The 21,474-nt window shown below is 42.8% G+C and overlaps 1 non-coding gene across 1 annotated transcript; it reads left to right on the forward strand.

Moving 5' to 3' along the window:
* Positions 1–618: 618 nt before the first annotated feature.
* LOC143965221 (5S ribosomal RNA) lies at positions 619–737 on the forward strand. The gene has a single exon (XR_013271600.1). It is a non-coding gene; the product is annotated as a 5S ribosomal RNA (ribosomal RNA).
* The last annotated feature ends 20,737 nt before the right edge of the window (positions 738–21,474 follow it).

The raw sequence follows: 21,474 nt of genomic DNA on the forward strand, positions 1-21,474 counted from the left end.
GCTTTAATTGCATCCCAGAATGGGATAAAATGAGACAGCACCCTTTCCATTACCCAGGACCCTCAAACTGAGGATCTGGGGGTGGGAGAAGATGAATTTCCCTTAGGGGACCATGGAGAGACTGATGACTCCTCTTCTGAAGCGTCAAATCCACGGGGATCAGCTTCACTATCTGAAAGATTGATGGTGCATTTTTGCTACTCTTCATTGAGTCGGTTGATATGCCCACTTTTTGTTTGGGTACACTAAAGCCTCCCCAAGCTGCGCATGCCTTTCCTGTCCATTCATTGCTGCAAAGGCTTATGCACTCCGAGTGGGATCACCCAGATAAGCATTTTTTTCCTTCTATAACACTTTATTCTATGGAGGAAAAATTCACTAAAAAGTGGGAGATACCAGCAATTGTCGCTGCTATATCCTCCAAGTTTGACTTTTTATTTCATTTAAACAAGCTCCTTCTCTAGTGTCAGGAGCATCTGCCTCCAGGCCGTCACGATGGCCTCCACCGTTAAGTTCAAGAGGGGAACTGGAGCCTCCTTATGAGGGGGCACCCCTGCTCACTCAAAGTGGGGGGGGACTTCTGCAGTTCTCACGGGTCTGGTAGGAAGAGTGTCGGGAGCCTACGGCCACATCACCCTGAAAGCACCTGATCTCATCTGATCTCAGAGGCTAGGCAGGGTCGGGCCTGGTCAGTACCTGGATGGGGGACCACCTGGGAATACCAGGTTCCGTGGGCTGTGGATGGGTGACTTCCTCAATAACACTAGGGTACAAGCTTGAGTTCTGAAAGTCCCCGTCTGCTCGTTTCTCAGATTCCAGAGGAAAAAAAGTCTCTCTTTTGTCTCAAAAAATTTATCTTAGTGGTTCTCATGCAAGAGCAGGGATTGGGGTTTTATTTAATCCTTTTCACATTCTAGATCTCAAAGATCTAAACCGGTTTCTGATTATCCATTCTTTTCGCATTTAGTCAATACAATCAGTGGTCTCCGTCCTATAAGGTGGAAAACTTCTGGCGAAGGTGAAGAACTTCTTATGCATACCTCAATGTACCTATATTTACCGCTCACCAGAAATATCTATGTTTCGAGGTATAAAATCTTCGTTTTCAGTTTGTAGCTCTGCCTTTCGGTCTAGCTACTGCACCTTCAAGTATTTACAAAGGTCCTGGCCCCTCCTGTAGCCGAATTAAGGACCCAAGGTATAACGATTATAGCTTACCTAGATGATCTGCTCTTGATAGACCAGTCGGTAGCCTGCTTAGACCAATCCACAGCTACCTGGAATACCTTGGTTTGATTCTCAACCTAGAGCAATCTTCCTTAAAAAAAAAAAAACTATCAAGGAGATTAGAATACCTGGGTCTGATTATTGATACAGCCCAGAAAAGGGTATTCTTGCCCCAGGCAAATATCAGGGCCATAAAAGAACTGATTCAGGGGGTCAAGGCAAAGAAAAATCCTTCTCTTCGACTTTGCATGAGGTTGTTGGGAAAGATGGTGGCTTCATTCGAGGCTGTTCCTTATGCTCAGTTTCATTTGAGGCTGCTGCAAAACAGTATCTTATCGGCTTGGAACAAGAAGATCCAAGCTCTAGATTTCCCAATGTATCTGTCTCCAGGGTGCACCAAAGCCTCAGTTGGTGGTTGATAACCAAGAATCTGCAGAAGGGAAAAATTTTTCTACCAGTTACCTGGAAGATGGTAACAATGACCTTGCCCATCAACATTCTAGAGATCTGGGCAGCACGCTTGACCCTGAGGGCCTGGACGTTCAGGTTACGGAATTGTCCTGTCGGAATCCAATCAGACAATGCCACAGCAGTGGCCTATATGAATCACCAATGTGCGGCCCAGAGAAAGGTGAATCATATCTTAACTTGGGCAGAAAATAATGTACCTTGCCTATCGGCAGTCTTAGAATAGAAAACTGGCAGGCGGACTACTTGAGTCGCCAGCAGTTGTTCCCGGGAGAATGTTCCCTTCACCCCGATATCTTCCTGGCAATGTGCTGAAGATGGGGGATCCCAGATGTAGATCTGTTTGCGTCCAGGTTCAACAAGAGAATCGACAACTTTGTGTCAAGAATAAGGGATCCACTAGCATGCATAACAGATTCCTTAGTATTCCCGGGGAATCAGTTCTCACTGATTTATGAATTTTCTCCTATTATTCTGCTTGCTTGACTGCTTCGCGGGATCAAGCAGGAAGGGAAATCGGTGATTCTTATGGTCCAGAAGATCTTGGTATGCAGGGATCATAAAGATGGCAGTAGGGGACTCATAGACCCTACCTCCACATCTAGACCTTCTCTCGCAAGGTCCGGTATTCAATCTTACCTTACAAACGCAAAATTTAATGGTTTGGCTATTGAGACCCACATTCTGAAGAAGTGTGGGCTGTCAGGTCCAGTGGTATTTACCTTGGTTAATGCAGAGAAGCTGGCTTCCAGAATCATAGATTATAGAGCATGGGAAGCATATGTCTCCTGGTGTGAATCCAGGTGTTGGCACCCCAGGAAGTGTGTCATAGGTAGAATTCTTGATTTATGTAGATGGGATTATAAATTAATCTGCCCTTGTGTACTATCAAAGGCCAGGTTTCGACCTTATCTGTATTATTTCAACAACCACTTTCTTTGCATTCTTTTGTTCATAGCTTATTCAGGGGGTAACATGGTTTAATCCTCCGGTTAAGTCACCCCTGAACCCTTGGGACTTGAATTTAGTTCTGTTGGCATTGCTGAAATAGCCTTTTTGAGCCGATACAGCATATTCCCTTGGTCCTCTTGACAAGGAAACTCATTTTCTGGTAGCCATATCTTCTGCAAGAAGGGTATCAGAGATGGCTGCTCTTTCTTGTAAAGAGACATATTTGATTATTCACAAGGTTAAGTTTGTATTGCGTCCTCATCCTAACTTTCTACCGAAGGTAGTGTCTAGTTTTTATCTGAACCAGGATATTGTTCTACCGTCATTTTTCCCAGAACCTTGTTCTACAGAAGAGAAATTACTACATTCTCTTGATGTGGTGAGAGCACTCAAGGTCTACTTGAAGGCGACTGCTCAGATACGAAAAAACTGATGTTTTGTTGTGTTGCCTGAAGGTCCCATAAAAAGGACAGGCAGCATCGAAATCTACTATTTCTAAATGGATTCAGCAAGTAACTGTTCAGGCTTATGGTTTAAAGAGGAGGATTCCACCCTCTCAAATCAAAAGCACACTCCACTAGGACTGTTAATGCTTTGTGGGAGTGCATCACCAAGCTTCCATGGGTGAAATCTGCAAGGCTTCAACTTGGTCTTCCGTCTATACATTTGCCAGATTTTATCAGTTGAATGTAAAAAGGCATGAGGATATCGCCTTTGGGCGTAGTGTGCTGCAGGCAGCAGTATAAGTCATCTAGTCTCATGTTGCCCTAATTCTGTTGTGTATCCCTCCCCTCAGTTGGCATTGCTCTGGGACATCCCACATAGTAATTACTATGGCTCTGTGTCCTGTAATGTACGATTAAGAAAATAGGATTTTTATAACAGCTTACCTGTAAAATCCCTTTCTTTGAAGTACATCACAAGACAGAGGTCCCTCTCCTCTTTCTGGTATACACGTGTATTGCTTTGCTACAAAAACTGAGGTACTCTCAGTAGTGGGAGGGGTTATATAGGGAGTGGACTTCTTGTCTTAGGGTGTACCAATGTCCATCATCTGAAGGTGGCATATAACCCACAAGTTCAGAGGCACATTGTAAGTTGATTAAAAATGAAAATGCTTATGGAAAGAAAAAACACTGTACATTTACAATTCTTGATTTTTAATAGACAGGGTCTCTTTAAGAGAGCTGGTTTGTTCGCCTGAAGAGCTCCGTATCCCACTCACTGTATTTATATGGCCTCTAGGCAGCGGAGTGGAAGAAGATGCTTCAAGAAAAAGCTGATTTAATAATCTCATGTCAGCGAAGGCTCTAACCAAATGGAGTAACGCATCAGTGAAAGACATTAGGTTGTGGAAAATTGTTATTGAGATAGGTGTGCGACTGTTTACGCCTCAAAGACTTTCTTGATGGAATAAAAATGATAGTAAAAGAAATGCAGTAATAATGAAACCTCAGTGGGGGTAGATGGCAGCCTTATTTAAAGGCAAAGCTGTAATCAATTAGAGGGAAGAAAGTACAAATGCAGCAGTAGGTTCTGTTGGTCCATGTTTTCTATCAGTGAGTGGACCTTTCACCTTGTATAACTTTTAGCTTACTACATTTAACTTTTTTATTCTAAATACCTTTTTTAAAGCAGAGCCTCACCCTCCCCACCCACCCTGTCATTCCACTCCTATCTCCCCCCCCCCTCAACAATTGAATATATTTTTTTTAATAACTTTTTTGGGGGAACCCTCCCTGCACTGTCACCTATGTGAGAATGATGTATTTTTTACCCACAGTCTCCTGGGACATCCACACCACACATCCCAGAAGGTTTTGTGGTACACTAAGGTGCATATACAATGGTGACACCTGGTTCCTGCTGCCGGCTCCCAGATGGCAATATGCATGCACATCACTAGAGGGTTGGCTGCGAGGAACTGGAGGAAACAGCCAGCTCCCTGATAATTTCAGAAAAGAAGATGGTGGCACGGGTCCAGGTGTTCAGCAGAGGAGCAGCAGATCCCTACAGAACACCACTGGATGGCTAGGTGTGTATATTTGTTTGCATAATCCAATGAAAAAGGTAAGAAAAGGAAAAAATGAAGGTGGGGGGGGGGGGGTTGAAGTTCTTCTTTAAGCTCTTTAAGCTCTTCTACTATCCTACCTCCTCCTTTTTCTCTCAGGGAATGACCATAGGTGAAGCATGGGCTCCCGGGATATCCACAACAGGTATTACAGAGTTATCACATGACTTACCTGTTCACTCTAGCTTGTGTCCTTTTTGCGATAGTGTCATAATGCGACTATCTATTGATCTTGATGATCCCATGGCAATAAGTAAATAAAATGACAGACAGCTAGATCCCCATGTATGCATGCACAGGATCTAGTGATGTGTCATCAGAGGGCTGGCTGTGAAAGGGTGGAAGAAACAGTCAAGTTCTGACTGGGGGGTCAAAAATGGTGGCATGGGAGAAGCAAAGCAGGATGCAAACTTCATCTGCAAGCATATCTGTGGAGAACATAGACTTGTGTGTTTTTTTTTTGTAATATACTAACATTAAGGTAATTGCTAAATTAGAATTTTGTCAGATTTGCGAAAGGCTCTCTTTAAAGTGTATTTCCACCCAAAAAAGCTTTCTTAGTTTTAGATATAGGGATGAATGGTTATCTGTGATGGGTTCTTATTGATATATGTGTCGAGAGAGATCTATCTCAATTCTTGTCCTACTGACTTGGTTTTACCAAACATGTTGGGATAATCTCTAAGCCCTTGTACACACGGTCGGACATTCCGACGGAAAATGTCCGATCAGACTGTGTTGTTGGATAATCCAACTGTGTGTGGGCTCCATCGGACTGTTTCCATCGGAATATCCGAACGTCAAAGTTTTAGAGCTGGGCTGTAAAATTTTCCGACAACATGATCCGATCGGACTTTGTCCGATCGTTTGTAGAGAATTCCGATCGGACAAAGTGCCACGCATGCTCAGATCAAATTACGAGCCCAGAGCTATTGGCTACTAGCCTGAACGTAGTCCCATTGTAACGAAATAACGTCATCACATTCTGAACGATCTGATTTTCTGACAACTTTGTCCAACCATGTGTATGCAACACCAGTTTTGGACAAAATACGTCGGACAAATTCCGATGGATTTGGTTGTCGGAATGTCCGACTGTGTGTACAGGGGCTAACAAAACCACAGACAGACTAGCCTTTTTTTTACTTTTAAAAAGTTAGGGAAGGCTAGAACCCGTGCTAGATTTTTTTTATGGAAAACAAATAAGGTGCTTATCGACGCTGGCTATAGTCTGTATTGGCTAGAAATAGTAGGCTGCTCACTTGACAACATAGCAATGTAGCAACGTCCTATGTGTACAGGGCTGGTGATAAGGCAGTACAGCCAGCCCTTCTGAACTGGGCCCAGGCCCCATCAGTTCAAAGGGGGGGGCCCAAGTATCTGCCGAGCAGGAGGGCTGGCTGTCCTGCCTTGTGACTTGTCTGGATCTGACTGCAGTGTTGCCAAGTGATTTTGCCTTTTCCTAGCAAGTAAGCACAAGGAAATGTTTTAAACTGGTAGTAAACATAATAAATAGTTTACTACCGCTTTAAAACATTTCCTTGGGCTTACTTGCCAGGGAAAGGCAGGATTCAGTATTGAGTTATAAGTGTATGCTGAATACCATGGAAAGTTATTTGCAATTTAAAAAATGTATGGCTGCATCGCATGCTGAAATAATGCAGATCTATATGGTAATCTCCAGCCCATTTATCTTTTTGTTTTGTTAAAATTACTTATGTGCTTTGTAGAATTTCAGGTACAAATTACTCATAGCAACCAGCGAAATTTGACAAAATCAGAAGGAGTTTAAGAACCGTAGAAGAGTAACAAATTATTTAAAGGCAGAGGGTGAGCTAATTAAATATAGCCGAAAAAATAAGTATGCAAGGAAAAATGTTATACATGCAGTATAGCATGTTATACATCTGGACTGATGCTTTCTAACTATTTTAGGAAGGAATCTAACTTCCTACAGAATAGCCCTGGGGATAGACACACCATTCCAAAAATAACTAATTACAGAGGAGCCTTGCTTATGTTATAAAATTCTTTTCATCAGTAGGCAATTTATATTTAGAGCCCATTCAAACATACGTGCCCTTTACATCTTGCTGATTTGCTATGAAGTGTACATAAATCCTAACAATGATATCATTGAAAGCGTTTTGTTGTATCTGTTGGATAATCTGTAGACTCTGCTGGAAATTCAGTAAGCTCGTACACTCTGCTGTTATCTGAAGTAGTCTTATTAGACTACAGAATACCTCCTGTCTATGTAATGGAGAAGGTTAGAGGGAAAAGTTCACTGCAGTCTTAATGGTTCCTGTCCTAGAGTGACAACACTGCTCATACACAGATATAGTAAAGTGAATGAGCGTTGTCACCTTGGGGCAGGAAATGTGTTACCCCATTGCTGCCCAACAATTGCTGTAAGTTGGTACTCCATGTGAAGAGTATAATATTGGTCCTAATTTAGATCTGTGAGGTCACTGCTTTCTCTGAGTCTTTCAAAATGTTATCTTTTGCTGATCCCTGTTAAACGGGGAGTGGTGCTGCATCTGGAATGTGTTGGTTGTTTTTATATGACTTGTTTAGGAACAATTAAAATTATTTTGGACCCTTTTGGACCCTTTTATCTGGTTTTGGTCTGGCACTTCTTTCTGTATTTCTATAGGATATTTATTACTGGCATGATTAACCTTTTTACCACCACCGCTGTAAGCCTTTTAGTGATGGTAACAAGGGGTTGTACACACACTCCTGACTGCTACAGCTGCTGGGAGTGTGTGTAAATCTGACAAGACAACTGTCAACTCTCAGAAACAATCACACACTTCCACACACCCCTGTAGTAGACCACTGTCCACATGTCACCACCATTTTTCGTGAGCTCCACACACCCATCAGCATCAGGGCTGGACTGGGACAAAAATTTGGCCCTGGACTTCATCCAGACCGGCCCACTCCAATTTTGCAAACGCGCACAAAAACAGTATGCTGCGCACTTGCACGAGAGTGACATCATCACGGCCCGGCTAGACACATAGCAGGAGTATGCAAACTCAGAAGCCGACAGCACACTGCTGGTGATCTTTTATTTTCCAGCCCCCCCCCCACCCCCTGGTGTCCCCCTGTCACCTGCCCGAAGTCTGGCTCTGCATTATATATTTTAAAATAAACAACTAATGCGCACACCTATTTTTGATCAACCGCAGTAATGAGAAGCTGCCAACATCAAACAGGTTTAAGCCCCTTTCACACGGGACGGATCAGTAATGATCCGCCCCGTGATGATCCGCTCGCTCAGCGGGGATCCCTCCGTTGTCCCCGCTGAGCCGGCTGCGGACAGATCTCTGCTCTCCTCTATGGGGATCGGATGAGCATGGACCGTCTGTCCGTGTTCATCCGATCCGCTCTGCAGACGGATAGAAAAATAGGATTTTCCTCCGTCTGCAGAATCGGACTGTTGCGGAGGCGGATGAAATCGGGTGTCTGCGGATGTTCATCCGCAGACACCCGCTATCCCATAGGGATGAATGTATGCCCGTATTTCATCTGCAAACGGATGGATGAAATACGGACATATCATCTGCATGTGTGAAAGGGGCCTAACACAAACCCACAGATAAATTGAATATATAGCAAAGGATGTGATGCTAACCAAAATAACATAAAAAAAATCCATTTGGTGCAAATAATGATTCAAATAATACAAAAAATCCAACATAGCTAAAAGTACATCAAACATGTCAATTAATATTGAAATGTGCATAAAAAAAAATTTCAGCAAAAAATTTGTATATAAACGATGCTTATAATTAAAACCATTTTATCCAAACTATGTCCTTGGTATTAAAGTGCAAAAAGAGTACAAAAAAAAGGGGGGTTTTTAATTATAAGCATTTTTATATATGATTTTTTTGCTGAAAATATTTTTATGCACATTTTAATATTAATTGACAGTTTTGGTGAACTTTTAGCTATGTTGGATTTTGCATATTATTTTCACCAAATGGATGTTTTATGTTATTTTATTTAGCACCATATCCTTTGCTATATATATATATACACACAGCTATATATATATATATATATATATATATAATATATACACACATGCACAGCATATATATATATATATATATCCAGCCATGTGCTATATACAGTATTCAATGGGCCGGCCGGTTACCTGGATGGGTTCCTGCAGCACCGCCATCCTCCAGGCTCCCTCGTCTGCTCCAGGGACTTCTCTGCCTGTCGGCTGCTCTCATGGCGGCCCCCGGCTCATTTAAACTCACAGCGTCCGTTACCGCGGGGGCCGCCGGAGATAGCCGAGTTTTGTTCGCTGTCGGAGAGGAGCAGGGCGGGGGAAGCCGAGCGGTGGCGGAGGTGGCCGAAGATGTGTTATGAGAGCGCCGAGTGGGGGCGGAAAGAGCCGAAGTGCACCGCGCTGTGCTCAGAAGTACAGCGGTGCTCAAATGAATGGCTGTGCGAGTAGCGCAGCCATTCATTTGGCTAGGCCATCACTGAAACCGGCCCACTGAGCCATCGGCCCACCGGGAATCTCCCGGTAGTCCCGATGGCCAGTACATGCCTGATCAGCATAACAGGGACCAGCTTGGTGGGTGCTGTCAGGTAGAAGATCAGCAAAAGTCTTTTCACTGATCTCCCCCTTCTCCTAATGACTCAGAAGTGACGTGTAAAGTGTCACTACTTGTGTCATTTTCCCCAGTCAATATGGCCAGGGAAGAAGGTAACAGAGCATGATCTGCACTCCGTTAGCTTCATTGGAGGGTGAGAGAGACCCCTAATGTCTCATTAAGGAAAACCTGTAATAAAAAAAAAATCGGGGACTTTTTGCCATCTATGTGATGAATAAAGTTTAGTGGCAAACATTTAAAAAGTTATACCCATGCTCTTAACCACTGAAGGACTGGAGGGATTTGCCCCTAATGACCATGCCATTTTTTGGGATAAGGCACTGCGTCGCTTTAACTGACAATTGCGTGGTTGTGCAACACTGTACCCAAACAAAATTGATGTCCTTTTTTTCCCCACAAACAGAGTTTTCCTATGGTGGTATTTGATCACCTCTGTGTTTGTTTGTTTTTTTGTGCTATAAACAAAAAAAGACCGGAAATTTTGAAAAAAAAAAAAACACAAAATCTTTTACTTTTTGTTATAATAAATATCCCCAAATTTTTTTTAAAAAACAACGTCTTAATCAGTTTAGGCCTCAGGGGTTAATCCTCTGCATTGTGTAAAAAGGCTGTGTGATCCTGTCTTCTCTGATCCTCCTCTTCTTCCACTGACTCCAGACTATTTCCTGATAGAACAGAGGGACACGCTGCACATGCTCAATTTGGTGTGTATTGCTAGAAAGTTGTTTTTTTCTTGGGAAAGTGCATGTGATCAGCACAGGGTCAATCAGCACTATTGCATTTCCATGTTCTGTGTACTGTGAGAAAACGAAAGACAAAAACAGAGCATTCCAAACTCACCAACCAGTCTGCCAACCGACCAAATTAACCTGTCCAACAGTCTGCGTTAAAAACAGGGGTTTAGTTAGCATGAATTCGCAAATGCATGTGTAAGCTGCAAGGCCTCTTTACGGCACCCTGTGTATTGCTTGTAGTCCTAACGCTACTGAATTTAGAAGCGTCTCCACAATGGAAGCACATGCATTAAATGGATAGATAATGGGCAGGTGGACCTGGAAGCAGCCCAATCCCCTTTAAAGGAACAGGAGCACAGTGGCAGCAAAGGTGCCCAGTGTGTCCCCGGACCATATTTACACCACTAACAAACAAATGGTCCCTGCCCCCACCTATAACTTGCCTTCACCGCAAGGAGCTCATGGAAGGGAAAACACATTAAAGACAAAAACTGGGTTTATTAACGGTTTAAACCCCCCTAAAATTTTGAACTCTACATACACAAATAGGAAAGTAAATGCACATGTCAGGAGTGCCTACGCTCAAATGTGTTGATTTTTAAACACGTTACATTTTATAGTTCATGTCAGAATAAAAGCAATAATTCTAGGCCCATTATTCACTGTTAACTCTGAACCAATGTCCTGTAGGGGCTTTTGTAGCAGCGCCCATGGAAAATAAGGCACTGAAGTTTATTGCCTCTTCATGGGTACGCAAACTTTTAAGCATTGACTTATTGGATATCTATTTACTTGGCGCAACCTCATCTTTTATAATTTACCAAAAATTTGGATAAGGCCCCTTACACATGGGACAATGTATGCTGATCCCCGCTGAGCAGGCGGATGATGCATACAGATACAGATACATAAACATACAGCTCCCTCTCCTCTAGGAGCAGTTGGATATAAACGGACCGCTGTCCATTTACACCCGCCTGCCATTGGATCCAATCCACCAGACGAATGGAAAACAGATCCCCATCCATCTGTTTTTGGCAAATAGGATCAGGTCGGATATTGGAAAAATTGACAGGTGGAACCGATCGGTCCACCTGTGTGAAAGAGCCCTAATATATTATGTACTCTACAACCATAGAATTAACTTTAGTGTATTGTTTAGTGAAATGTTGCATTTCAGAAACTGTTGCACTAATAGCGTGTGTCATAAAAATTGGAACTACCATTATTTTATTCTCTAGGACAGTGATGGCAAGCCTTGGCACCCCAGATGTTTTGGAACTAAATTTCCCATGATGCTCAACTACACTGAAGAGTGCATGAGCATTATGAGAAATGTAATGCCAAACCATCTAGGGTGCCAATGTTTGTCATAATTGCTCCAGGGTGTCTGCCATCTGGCTTTCTTTAACCTCAATAAATTTTTACTGACCAGGAGAAAGCAGGTGATCATAAATTGACAGTATGTACTCACCTGAACTTTCCAACTGTCGGAATTGTCACTAGAATACTCTCAGTATCCTTTAAATGACTTTAAAAATCAACATTCTGATTGCAGAAACCTGCACAGGGATCAGTAAGCTCCTCCTTGTCCCCATTTAATAGTAATCTAGCTTGGTAACTGGACATTAGGCACCCAGTGCTGTGTTATTGGCTGGGAAGAGTCATGTGTTAGCCCATACCCAGAAATGCTGGTACTAATTAGGAATACAATAGTGGGTCAGAGAGGCAGAGCAGCAATGGTTTCTGATCGGTTGCTTTTGATTACTTTGAGAAGTCACCTGGCCAATTTACATTTACTTCTCTACATCCTCCAGGTGCTGCAGACTGGCAGTTAAACGTGGTATAAGCACAGACTACACGGGTCTGCCGCTTGAAACAAGTTTCTTCTGTACAGTCCATATGGCTTTTTAAAAAAGTTTGCATGCTTTGTGCGCTGTCGCTTTGAGATTAAAAAGTCATACACACGTTGTGATTTGTTTAGCACTGCTGTAATTCCAGCAGCAATATTAAATGTTTATATGAACTGCCACTGGGCGGTATATCAACACCTAATTGTTACATTCTGACACTAATTAGGCACATTGCGAGCGCCAAGCAACTTGCCTCTCCTGCTTGGTTATGTGAGCTGAGTCACTTATTAATAATTTCACCGATGGATTATAAATACTAATTATCAGACGTAAATGAGCTGTTTCCAGAGCGGTATGAAGTTGTTCCTGGAGATTGTTTAACGCTCACATACACGGAAAGCTGAGCATATGAAAATAAAAAACAAGAGCAGCTATTTTCCAGCATGGCTCGAATAAGGACGATCTGCTTATATTAGAGAACAGCGGCCCGCTACCACCGGAGTAGATCAGTTATGTACAGTAGCTGCCTTATAAAACATGGCACAGAACAGAGTGCAATAACTAGAAGAAAGAGCCTGGATTTTGTATCTCACCAACCTGACTATGGTATACTGAAGTCCACCTTGTTGGATAGATGTGTTATTGGCCAGAGATAGAACTTCATTCAGAGTATGTCAATTTATGAATACTGGAGGAATGACAATTTTTATTTAATTGTACCTCTTTTTGCTGCACCTGCATGCTGTTTCTCCACTCATTTCTATGACTGAACCATGTTCATAGTGGTTTCCAGCCATCCAGTAGAATATGGCTCACCCATTTGAATGAATCGGGCAGTGGGGCAGATGAGTAGAGGAATCAGGGAGGACATTTTGCTACAAAGGATATGTGACATCAGACAAGTCTCCACAGTAAAGATTGCTAAAACAGGGAGGAAAGTAATGCCCCATACAAACTATTAAATTTTCTGCAGATTTCTTTCTTCAGATTTACCAAAACCATGTAGTACAAGGGCCTGCCTGATTGCATACAAATTGAAACTCTTAAGGTTTGACCTCGTATTATATGGTTTTGGTAAATCTAAAGACAAAAATCTGCAGAGAATCTAATAGTGTGTATGGAGTATAAAACCTCGTACACACGGTATGATTGTTGCCCGACCGAGCTTCTGATTTTTGTTCAAAAGGCATGTGCCAGGATCTTGTCTTGCATACTAATGATACACAAATTGTCATAGTGACGTACTACAAGACTATAAAGAGGAAGTTAATTTCTCAAGTGCCACCCTTTGAACATATGATTTTTGGGCTAGGAGTTATTGCTTTAACCCAAGTCCAGTGCAGGAACAGGAGGAGTTCTTGGACAAAAAAATGGTTGCTTAATCGTGACCAAATATGTCATATGCCATTGCTGCGGGAGCTCCAGGAGAATAATCCGGATGATTTTCGGAATTATCTCCAGATGACAGATCCCTGCTTTCACCACCTCTTGGCATTGGTGACCCCCCTAAATTAAGAAGCAGGACACATGTATGAGGCTTTCCATCACTCCCTAGCCACCATAGCCACCTTGCGGTACTTAGCGATGAGAAGTCTTCAGGACCGCAAATTTACTACTGGGATCTCCCCCCAGGCTCTGGGAGTCATTATTCCAGAGACCTACTCAGCCATCATTCAAGTCCTGCAGAAGGACTATATTAGGGTAAGTTTTTTCCTTTAAGATCACATTCTATGTATTTATGTTTGCTAATGTATTTTATAAATTTTCTGATTATATAATTATCAATATTGTAATGTCCTCTTTGTCCTCAGGCATGCTGTAAGCTTGTCCTGCTAATTTTTTGGCCTACATGCATATTTTCCTTCAATAACCTCCCCAGCATGCTATCCTGGGCCCATACACACATAGCCTGATAAATTAACAATGTTTTTTGTCAGCTACATTTTGTGGCTTACCCTAAACAACCCCTAAAATGTGTACAAATGTTGTTGGTGTCCTCAAATTCAGGCAGCGTGCAAGAGGCCATTTTTTTTGGTTCCAAACTCATTTGGAACCCTCTCTTCCCAAAAATGCTAAGTCAACAGATCCAAATACTATATATGCACACACACTATCCCTCTTTTGTGTTCAAATTTATATATACATTTCCCAAACCATGTATTGCAAGGGCCTGCCTGATTACCTACAAATTGAAACTTTTTACGTTTTTGTCTTCTATTATATTGATTGGTTAAATCATTATGTGAAAATGTGCTACAATTTGGACAGTGTGTATCCAGATTTTTAGATTATGATACTTCTTACCTTTCCACTGGGCTGCCAGTAGCGTAAGAAAGGAGGGGCTGACCAAAGTATCACTGATTATTTATGCAAACAGCTCTCATGTAAGTGGAGAGGGTTACCTGTCCAAAACATCTACCCATTACCCTTCCTAAAATTTGTCTAATGGGCCACCAGAGGGGGAGGAATCAGATAAATTGACCTTCCACTTTTGTCTTTAAATACTCATTTAACCACTTGCCGACCAGCCGCCGCAGTTGTAGTGCGGCAGAATGGTTCAGCTGGGTGAAACGATGTTATGTAACGTCGCTTTGCCCTATGGCCACTAGGGGCACCCAGAGCCGATCTGAGTGCCCGGCGGTTGTAATCACTGACAGGCTCCTGCGATTGCTCGGGGCACACGGAGAACCGGCATCTGTGTGTGTAAGCACACAGTTTACGGTTCTCTGAGGAGAGAAGTGACAGATTGTCTGTTCATACATCGTATGAACAGCGATCTATCTCTTCCCTTACACACAGTCCACTCCCCCTTCAGTTATAACACACTCTAGGGAACACATTAACCCCTTAATCTTCTTCCTAATCTTCTTAATCCCTAGTGTTAACCCCTTCCCTGCCAGTGGCATTTTTACAGTAATCAATGCATTTTTATAGCACTGATCGCTGTAAAAATGCCAATGGTCCCAAAAATGTGTCAAATTTGTCTGACGTGTCCGCCATAATGTTACAGTCCCAATAAAAATCACAGATCACCGCCTTTACTAGTAAAAAAAAAAAAGAATAATAAAAATGCCATAAAACTATCCCCTATTTTGTAGACACTATAACTTTTCGCAAACCAATCAATATAGGCTTATTGTGATATTTTTTTTTACCAAAAATATGTAGAAGAATATATATCAGCCTAAACTGAGAAAAAAATAGTTTTTTATATATATTTTTGGGGTATATTATTTATAGCCAAAAGTAAAAAAAAAATATTTTTTTCAAAACTGTTGCTCTTTTTTTGTTTATAGAGCAAAAAATAAAACCGCAGAGGTGATCAAATAACACCGAAAGGTGACATAGTGCCCAATCCCAAAAAGTGTTCTAGTCAGGAAGGGGGTAAAATCTTTCAGGGCTGAATCGGTTAAGTGTATCCTTATGTTGGCTAAGCATGTTTGTGTCAAATCTGCTTGAAATGTTATGTGCAGAAGTAGTCATTTTTTTTTTTAATCCTCAGTTTCCTTCCAACCCAGAGCAATGGCAGGACGTTGCAGCCCAGTTCCATCAGCAGTGGGATTTTCCCAACTGTTGTGGTGCTATTGATGGAAAGCATGTCTGGAAAGCATGTCTGGACCAGCCAACTCTGGCTCCTATTATTTTAACTATAGGGGCTTTTGCAGCATAGTCCTGCTAGCTGTAGTGTCTGCCAACTATGAGTTCTTGTATTTGGATGTTGGGAAGAACAGCCGCAACTATGATGGAGGAGTGATTATGCAGACAGAGTTCAACAAGCAACTCCAGAATGGCACCTAAAACTTGACACCTGCGGAGGAGAATTTTGAGGGCCTCAATTTTGTTTTCATGGCAGATGAGGCCTTTGCTCCGGGGGAACATCTGATGAAGCAGTTTCCTATGAGGAACCTCGGGGTGGTCGAAAACGCGTTTGGCAACCTTTCAAGTCGTTTCAGGCTGTTTTTGACTCCAATCAACCTGGTTTATCTTGGCACTACAAGATAAACCATGTGGTCCTGTACTGCTGTATCCTACATATTTTTTTAAGGAGCAATGCTACCAGCTACCTAGCCTCACTGGCAAATGATGTTAACCCTGTATTAGCAGGCCCAGATTAAGAGGCTGCAGCTCGTCCGTCTGTGGGCTATTGTAAATGCCCGTGCTGGATTGCCCTCACAAATTGCCCGAAATTTAAGGCAGGAATACCTTTAATATTTTGTGGGTAGATGGGCATTGGTTGATCATTTCTAATATGTTTTTGAGATCATAAACTCATATTTCATTTGAACTACTGTTTTCTGTGTTTCTCATATATCTAATATGTTCCCAAATGGGCTTTATTTTGGACACTTGCTCCAATAGTGCAAATGTATCTTAATTGCTACATGAGGTGACAATATCTTCTTCAGCTAACTATTATGGTGTGCTGTGGGTCTGCTGCACACAGAATGTTTTTTGTTCTTAATGGATCTAATGAAGTTGAAAAATATTATGCCTTTATGAATTTACGACTAAAAAATTGCAGGAGTTGTCCACATTTAAGAGCACACATGGGGTGATCTCATCCCTCTAAAAGCCAAATTTGAAGCCACATACACGTAGAGGCCTAACAATTAAATGTCCCCTATGATCCCATTCCTAAAATGTGTGTAGTTATCAACATCTATTTTTATAAAGCCTCAAAACACACAGTGTGTCAACATGTGCTATCTCCCATTATAGGGTATCAATGGACACGTTTCAGGGGTGCAACCCCTTCCTCAGGGCCATTTTAGTTATGAGGAAGAGGTTACACCCCCAAAACGCATCCATTAATACCCTGTGGTATGTGACTCACTGGGGGTTATTTACTAAAGGAAAATCCACTTTGCACTGCAAGTGCACTTGAAAGTGTACTGAAAGTGCACTTGGAAAGTCGCTGTAGATCCAAGGGGGACATGCAAGGAAAATAAAAAACAACATTTTATCTTGCACATGATTGGATGTTAAAATCAGCAGAGCTTCCACTCATTTCAGATCTACCATTTAGATTTAGAGTGACTGCACTTCCAAGTGCACTTTCAGTGCACTTTCAAGTGCACTTGCAGTGCAATGTGGATTTGCCTTTCGTAACTAACCCCCACTGTGTGTTTTTTTTATTGACACTTTTTTCCACAGTTGAATGGGTAGGGGTACGATGTACCCCATACTCATTCACATAGGGTGGGGGGGGCGGAATCTGGGGGCCCCCTTACTAAAGGGGGCTCCTGGATTTCAATAAGCCCCCTGCCCACAGACCCCGACAACCAATGGCCAGGGTTGTCGGGAAGAGGCCCTTGTCTTCATCAACATGGGGACAAGGTGCTTGGGGGTGGGGGAGCGCAGGGTGCCCCCCTTCCCCAAAGTACCCACCCCCCATGTTGAGGGCATACGGCATGGTATGTTCAGGAGGGGGGGGGGCACTCGCTCATCCTCACCCCCTTTCCTAACCGGCCGGGCTCGGATAGGGGTCTGGTATGTATCTTGGGGGAACCCCACGCCATTTTTTCAGCATAGGGGGTTCCCCTTAAAATCCATACCAGACCTAAGGGCCTGGTATGTCCCCCGGAGGGGAACCTATACCATTAGAGAGGCGATATTGTCGCTTATTTCTTGTACTCGTTGCAATAGGAAAATGTGACATTTTCCTATTGCAGCCAGGCGTGAGATGTACAGTGTCCTGTCACTGAGGACCAGCGCGATAGGATTGATACCTACCCAGTCTACTGTTGCTTGGAACCTGCTTGCCCTTCAGAAACCTACACTTCTAGGAATGTACACACTGCAACTACTCTATAATCTTGGCCCTGGGTCTCCCAAACTTGGGTACCTAGCAACACTGCCAACTCCTTCCATCTCTTCCTTCTCCATGCTGATATTAAGGCACTACATACTTTGCTAATGTGTGGAGCGGGTGTTTGGTTTGGACAGCTAAACACTTGACATGTATACATATTTGAAGCAAGATTCCAAGAATATATACTTGTGCAAACAAGAGGCTCCTGAATATTTCTTCCTCTTCTGGTTCCCTTGGCCCTCACTATGACCCGAGTCAGGGGATATGATGTCCACAATGCCAATGTCTGTGCTGGGTCCAGGAGACAGATCCCATGGCTCCAAAGAAACATTCTGGGTGAGCTGTCCAGGGCCGTCTTTAAGGCAGGGCAAAAGGGGCAGCTGCCCTGGGCCCTGTCATTGTTGTGGGGCCCAAAGCAGCTGCCTCCTACTTGCCAACTATCCCAGTTTACATTCCCTTGTCCCTTGAAGTTTTAGTCCTGTGCTGCTACTAATGCTGCCCAGCTCTGCCCTATTGTTGTGTACAGATTAATCACCTGCTGACCTGTGGTTACATGTAAATACTGACATTCATATGTAAATAGCAGTGACATGCATATGTAAATAGCTGAGGTCAACTGCATTGATATGTAAATAAAGGCAGCATTCATAGGTATATCATGCCCCCCTGCAGTGAGGAGAAGATGTGCTGTAACCTATAGCAACCAGTGAGCAGTATTACTGTACACCATTCTCTAGCAGACAATCAACAAGCAGAAATGTGCTGTAACCTCTAGCAACTAATCAGTGAGCCTTAAGGAGTGATGTAACCTCTAGCAACCAGTCAGTAAGCAGTAATGATATGCTGTAACCTCTGGCAACCAATCGCAATTGCTGCCTGATCTGATACAGTAAACTGATTTTAAGTCTAGCTGCTATTTATTGTATGTCTCAGAGAAGGTGGAGAGCGAAATTGCATGGGGGGGGGGCCCTAAGAAAATTTTTGTCCAGGGTCCAATCAATATTAAAGATGGCCCTGGAGCTGTCCACACTCACTTTTCTCTAAAAAGAAACAATACACCATTCAATAAGCCACCCCAAGTCCCATCTGTTTCTAGCATCCATTTTGGTACATTAGTTGACCAACCTTGCACTTGGTCTGATGTCAATGTTTGCTCCTGACTAGTGGACTCCACGTGCTGCACTCTGGATGTTTTTCTGTGAAAAATGCATAAAAAAGGAAAGGTAATGGCATTTTCCAGACGGCAAACACTTGACAAGTGCCAGCATTGAAAAAGTCCTGCAGTTGCCCCCACCCCTCTTGTCTCCTATGGGAAAGGGGATATATGATGACCATCCTAGCAGGCATGACTCTGTGTGACTGGGAGCCCCGGGGCCTTTCCTCTACCCATGTCTACACTGGTAAGGCTGCATTAATGGGTGCTGATGAGCCAGGCAGCAACCAGAAAGTGTTCTTCACCCCTTAAGTTCTGCCCTAAGCCCATGGCCTTTGGCCCACCTAGAAACAACCCTGTCGGTGGCTAAATGAGTGTGTTTGAAGTTGGCACTTACGTTTTTGTGGGGAAGATGGCCTCGTTGCCTCCCCTGTTGGGGCCCGAGCGAGGGTAGCCTCCCTTCGTTCCCTTGCGGTGGCTTGGCTGGAGCATGCTTTTTGTATGCCTTCCTGTTGAAAGGAAAAAAAAATAGAAAAAATAAATTAATGTCCAAAAACATGACTAAATAGGAATGTTCATATATGCTTTATATTTACCTTCATCTTTAGAATCCCAAGTCATACAAAGATTTTAGAATCGCTTATATAGAATTCTCTATAGCTACTTGGAGAAAGAACATATACCGACAGCTAAGTTACACATATACATATTGTTTAGATCCAAATATTGCTTACTTTTTTATGATCTGATGTATGTACTCCATCTGTTCTTGTTCCTGGTGTTTTAGATTAGACCATCTTTTTCGGATTTGGTTCTTTGATTGCCGAAAATTCTCTCTGGCAAATGGCGATGAGCTTCTCCAAAATGCTGTCCTTTCGGCTGTTGGGCCTTTCGTAATTGCACAGCTTGCAGTCATAATTGTGCGTCTCTAGGACGCGCATCATCTCACCCTTGCTCATGAGGGTTGCTTTGTGCCTCCTATGAGCTCTACCACGGCGGGGTTGGCTGCAATCCGCCAAATCTGCCCACCGAAAATTAATGTCCAAAAACATGACCAAATAGGAATGTTCATATATGCTTTATATTTACCTTCATCTTTAGAATACAAGTCATACAAAGATTTTAGAAACGCTTATATAGAATTCTCTAGAGCTACTTGGAGAAAGAACATATACCGACAGCTAAGTTACACATATACATATTGTTTAGATCCAAATATCGCTTACTTTTTTTATGATCTGATGTATGTACTCCATCTGTTCTTGTTCCTGGTGTTTTAGATCAGACCATCTTTTTCGGATTTGGTCCTTTGATTGCCGAAAATTCTCTCTGGCAAACGGCGATGAGCTTCTGCAAAATGCTGTCCTTTTCGGCTGTTGGGCCTTTCGTAATTGCACAGCTTGCAGTCGTAATCGTGCGTCTCCAGGACGCGCACCATCTCCCCCTTGCTCATGGGGGTTGCTTTGTGCCTCCTATGAGCTCCAACACGGCGGGGCTGGCTGCAGTCCGCTGAATCTGCCCATCGAATGTTCCGCCATGTGTGCCTATATTTCTTAGATTGAGGCCTATATTGGGACCAGTATATGGGTTAAGCCAGACATTATGGTTTGTCTTGTGTTCTGTCTTGCAGGCATCAAATCATGACTGATAAGTTCACTTCACTAGAATTTCTCCCCCATTTCATTGACATGTATCTGCCATGCCTCTGGGTTGTGAAGAGTAGAGACAACTTAAATAAAATACTAAGGAAGGCAGCTTTGGAGAAAGTGGTAGAGTTGTGCAAACCTGTGTACCCCAGGGTAGACACAACTACATCAAGCAAAAGATAGCCAACATTCGGAGTACATTTAAAAGGGAGCTGAACAAGGTCATGGACTCTGAGAGAGCTGGAGCAGCAGCGGATGACCTATATGTCCCCAGGCGGTGGTATTACTTTTAATATTATTCTTTTTGACAGACCAGACAAAACCCAGCTTGAACCAGGTATAGCATTGTTGAACATATTTGCATCCAAAAATATAATGATGATAATTATACGTTATTGGGAAAATATTTCTGCCTTAACAAAGTGGCTTCCATTTACTAAAAAACACAACAATTAATGTTGACAATAGTGGACTTTTTAGGCATAAGTGTCTCTACAGGGGTAAGGCAGTAGTGTAGCCCATATATCATATATAAAAAGGCACAAAAGGAAGCGAAGACTCCGGAAATATAGGACAAGAAAAGGGGAGAAGGGTTGTATAGCCCATGATCTTCCAGCTATTTCCCAATAATTTCCGACCTATCCTTGACGTAGAGGGGGAGAAGAAAGCCCCCCCTCAATGCCTTCCTAGTCACACACTGGGGCTGCACAGCAGCTAGGAAGGGAAATAGCTGGAAGATCACGGGCTATACAACCCTTCTCCCCTTTTCTTGTCCTATATTTCCAGAGTCTTTGCTTCCTTTTGTCCCCTCTGTCCCTCATTCCTCCTCATTTGTCCCTCATTTTGGCCTGATGTATATAGCTGTATATGAAATGCACTATTTATCTTTCAAAAAGTGTTTTCCAGTGCTAAACCT

The sequence above is a fragment of the Lithobates pipiens genome, unplaced genomic scaffold, assembly GCF_037356315.1.
Source record: "Lithobates pipiens isolate NorthernLeopardFrog02 unplaced genomic scaffold, aLitPip1_a1.2 Scaffold_8, whole genome shotgun sequence".
Classification (NCBI taxonomy): domain Eukaryota; kingdom Metazoa; phylum Chordata; class Amphibia; order Anura; family Ranidae; genus Lithobates; species Lithobates pipiens.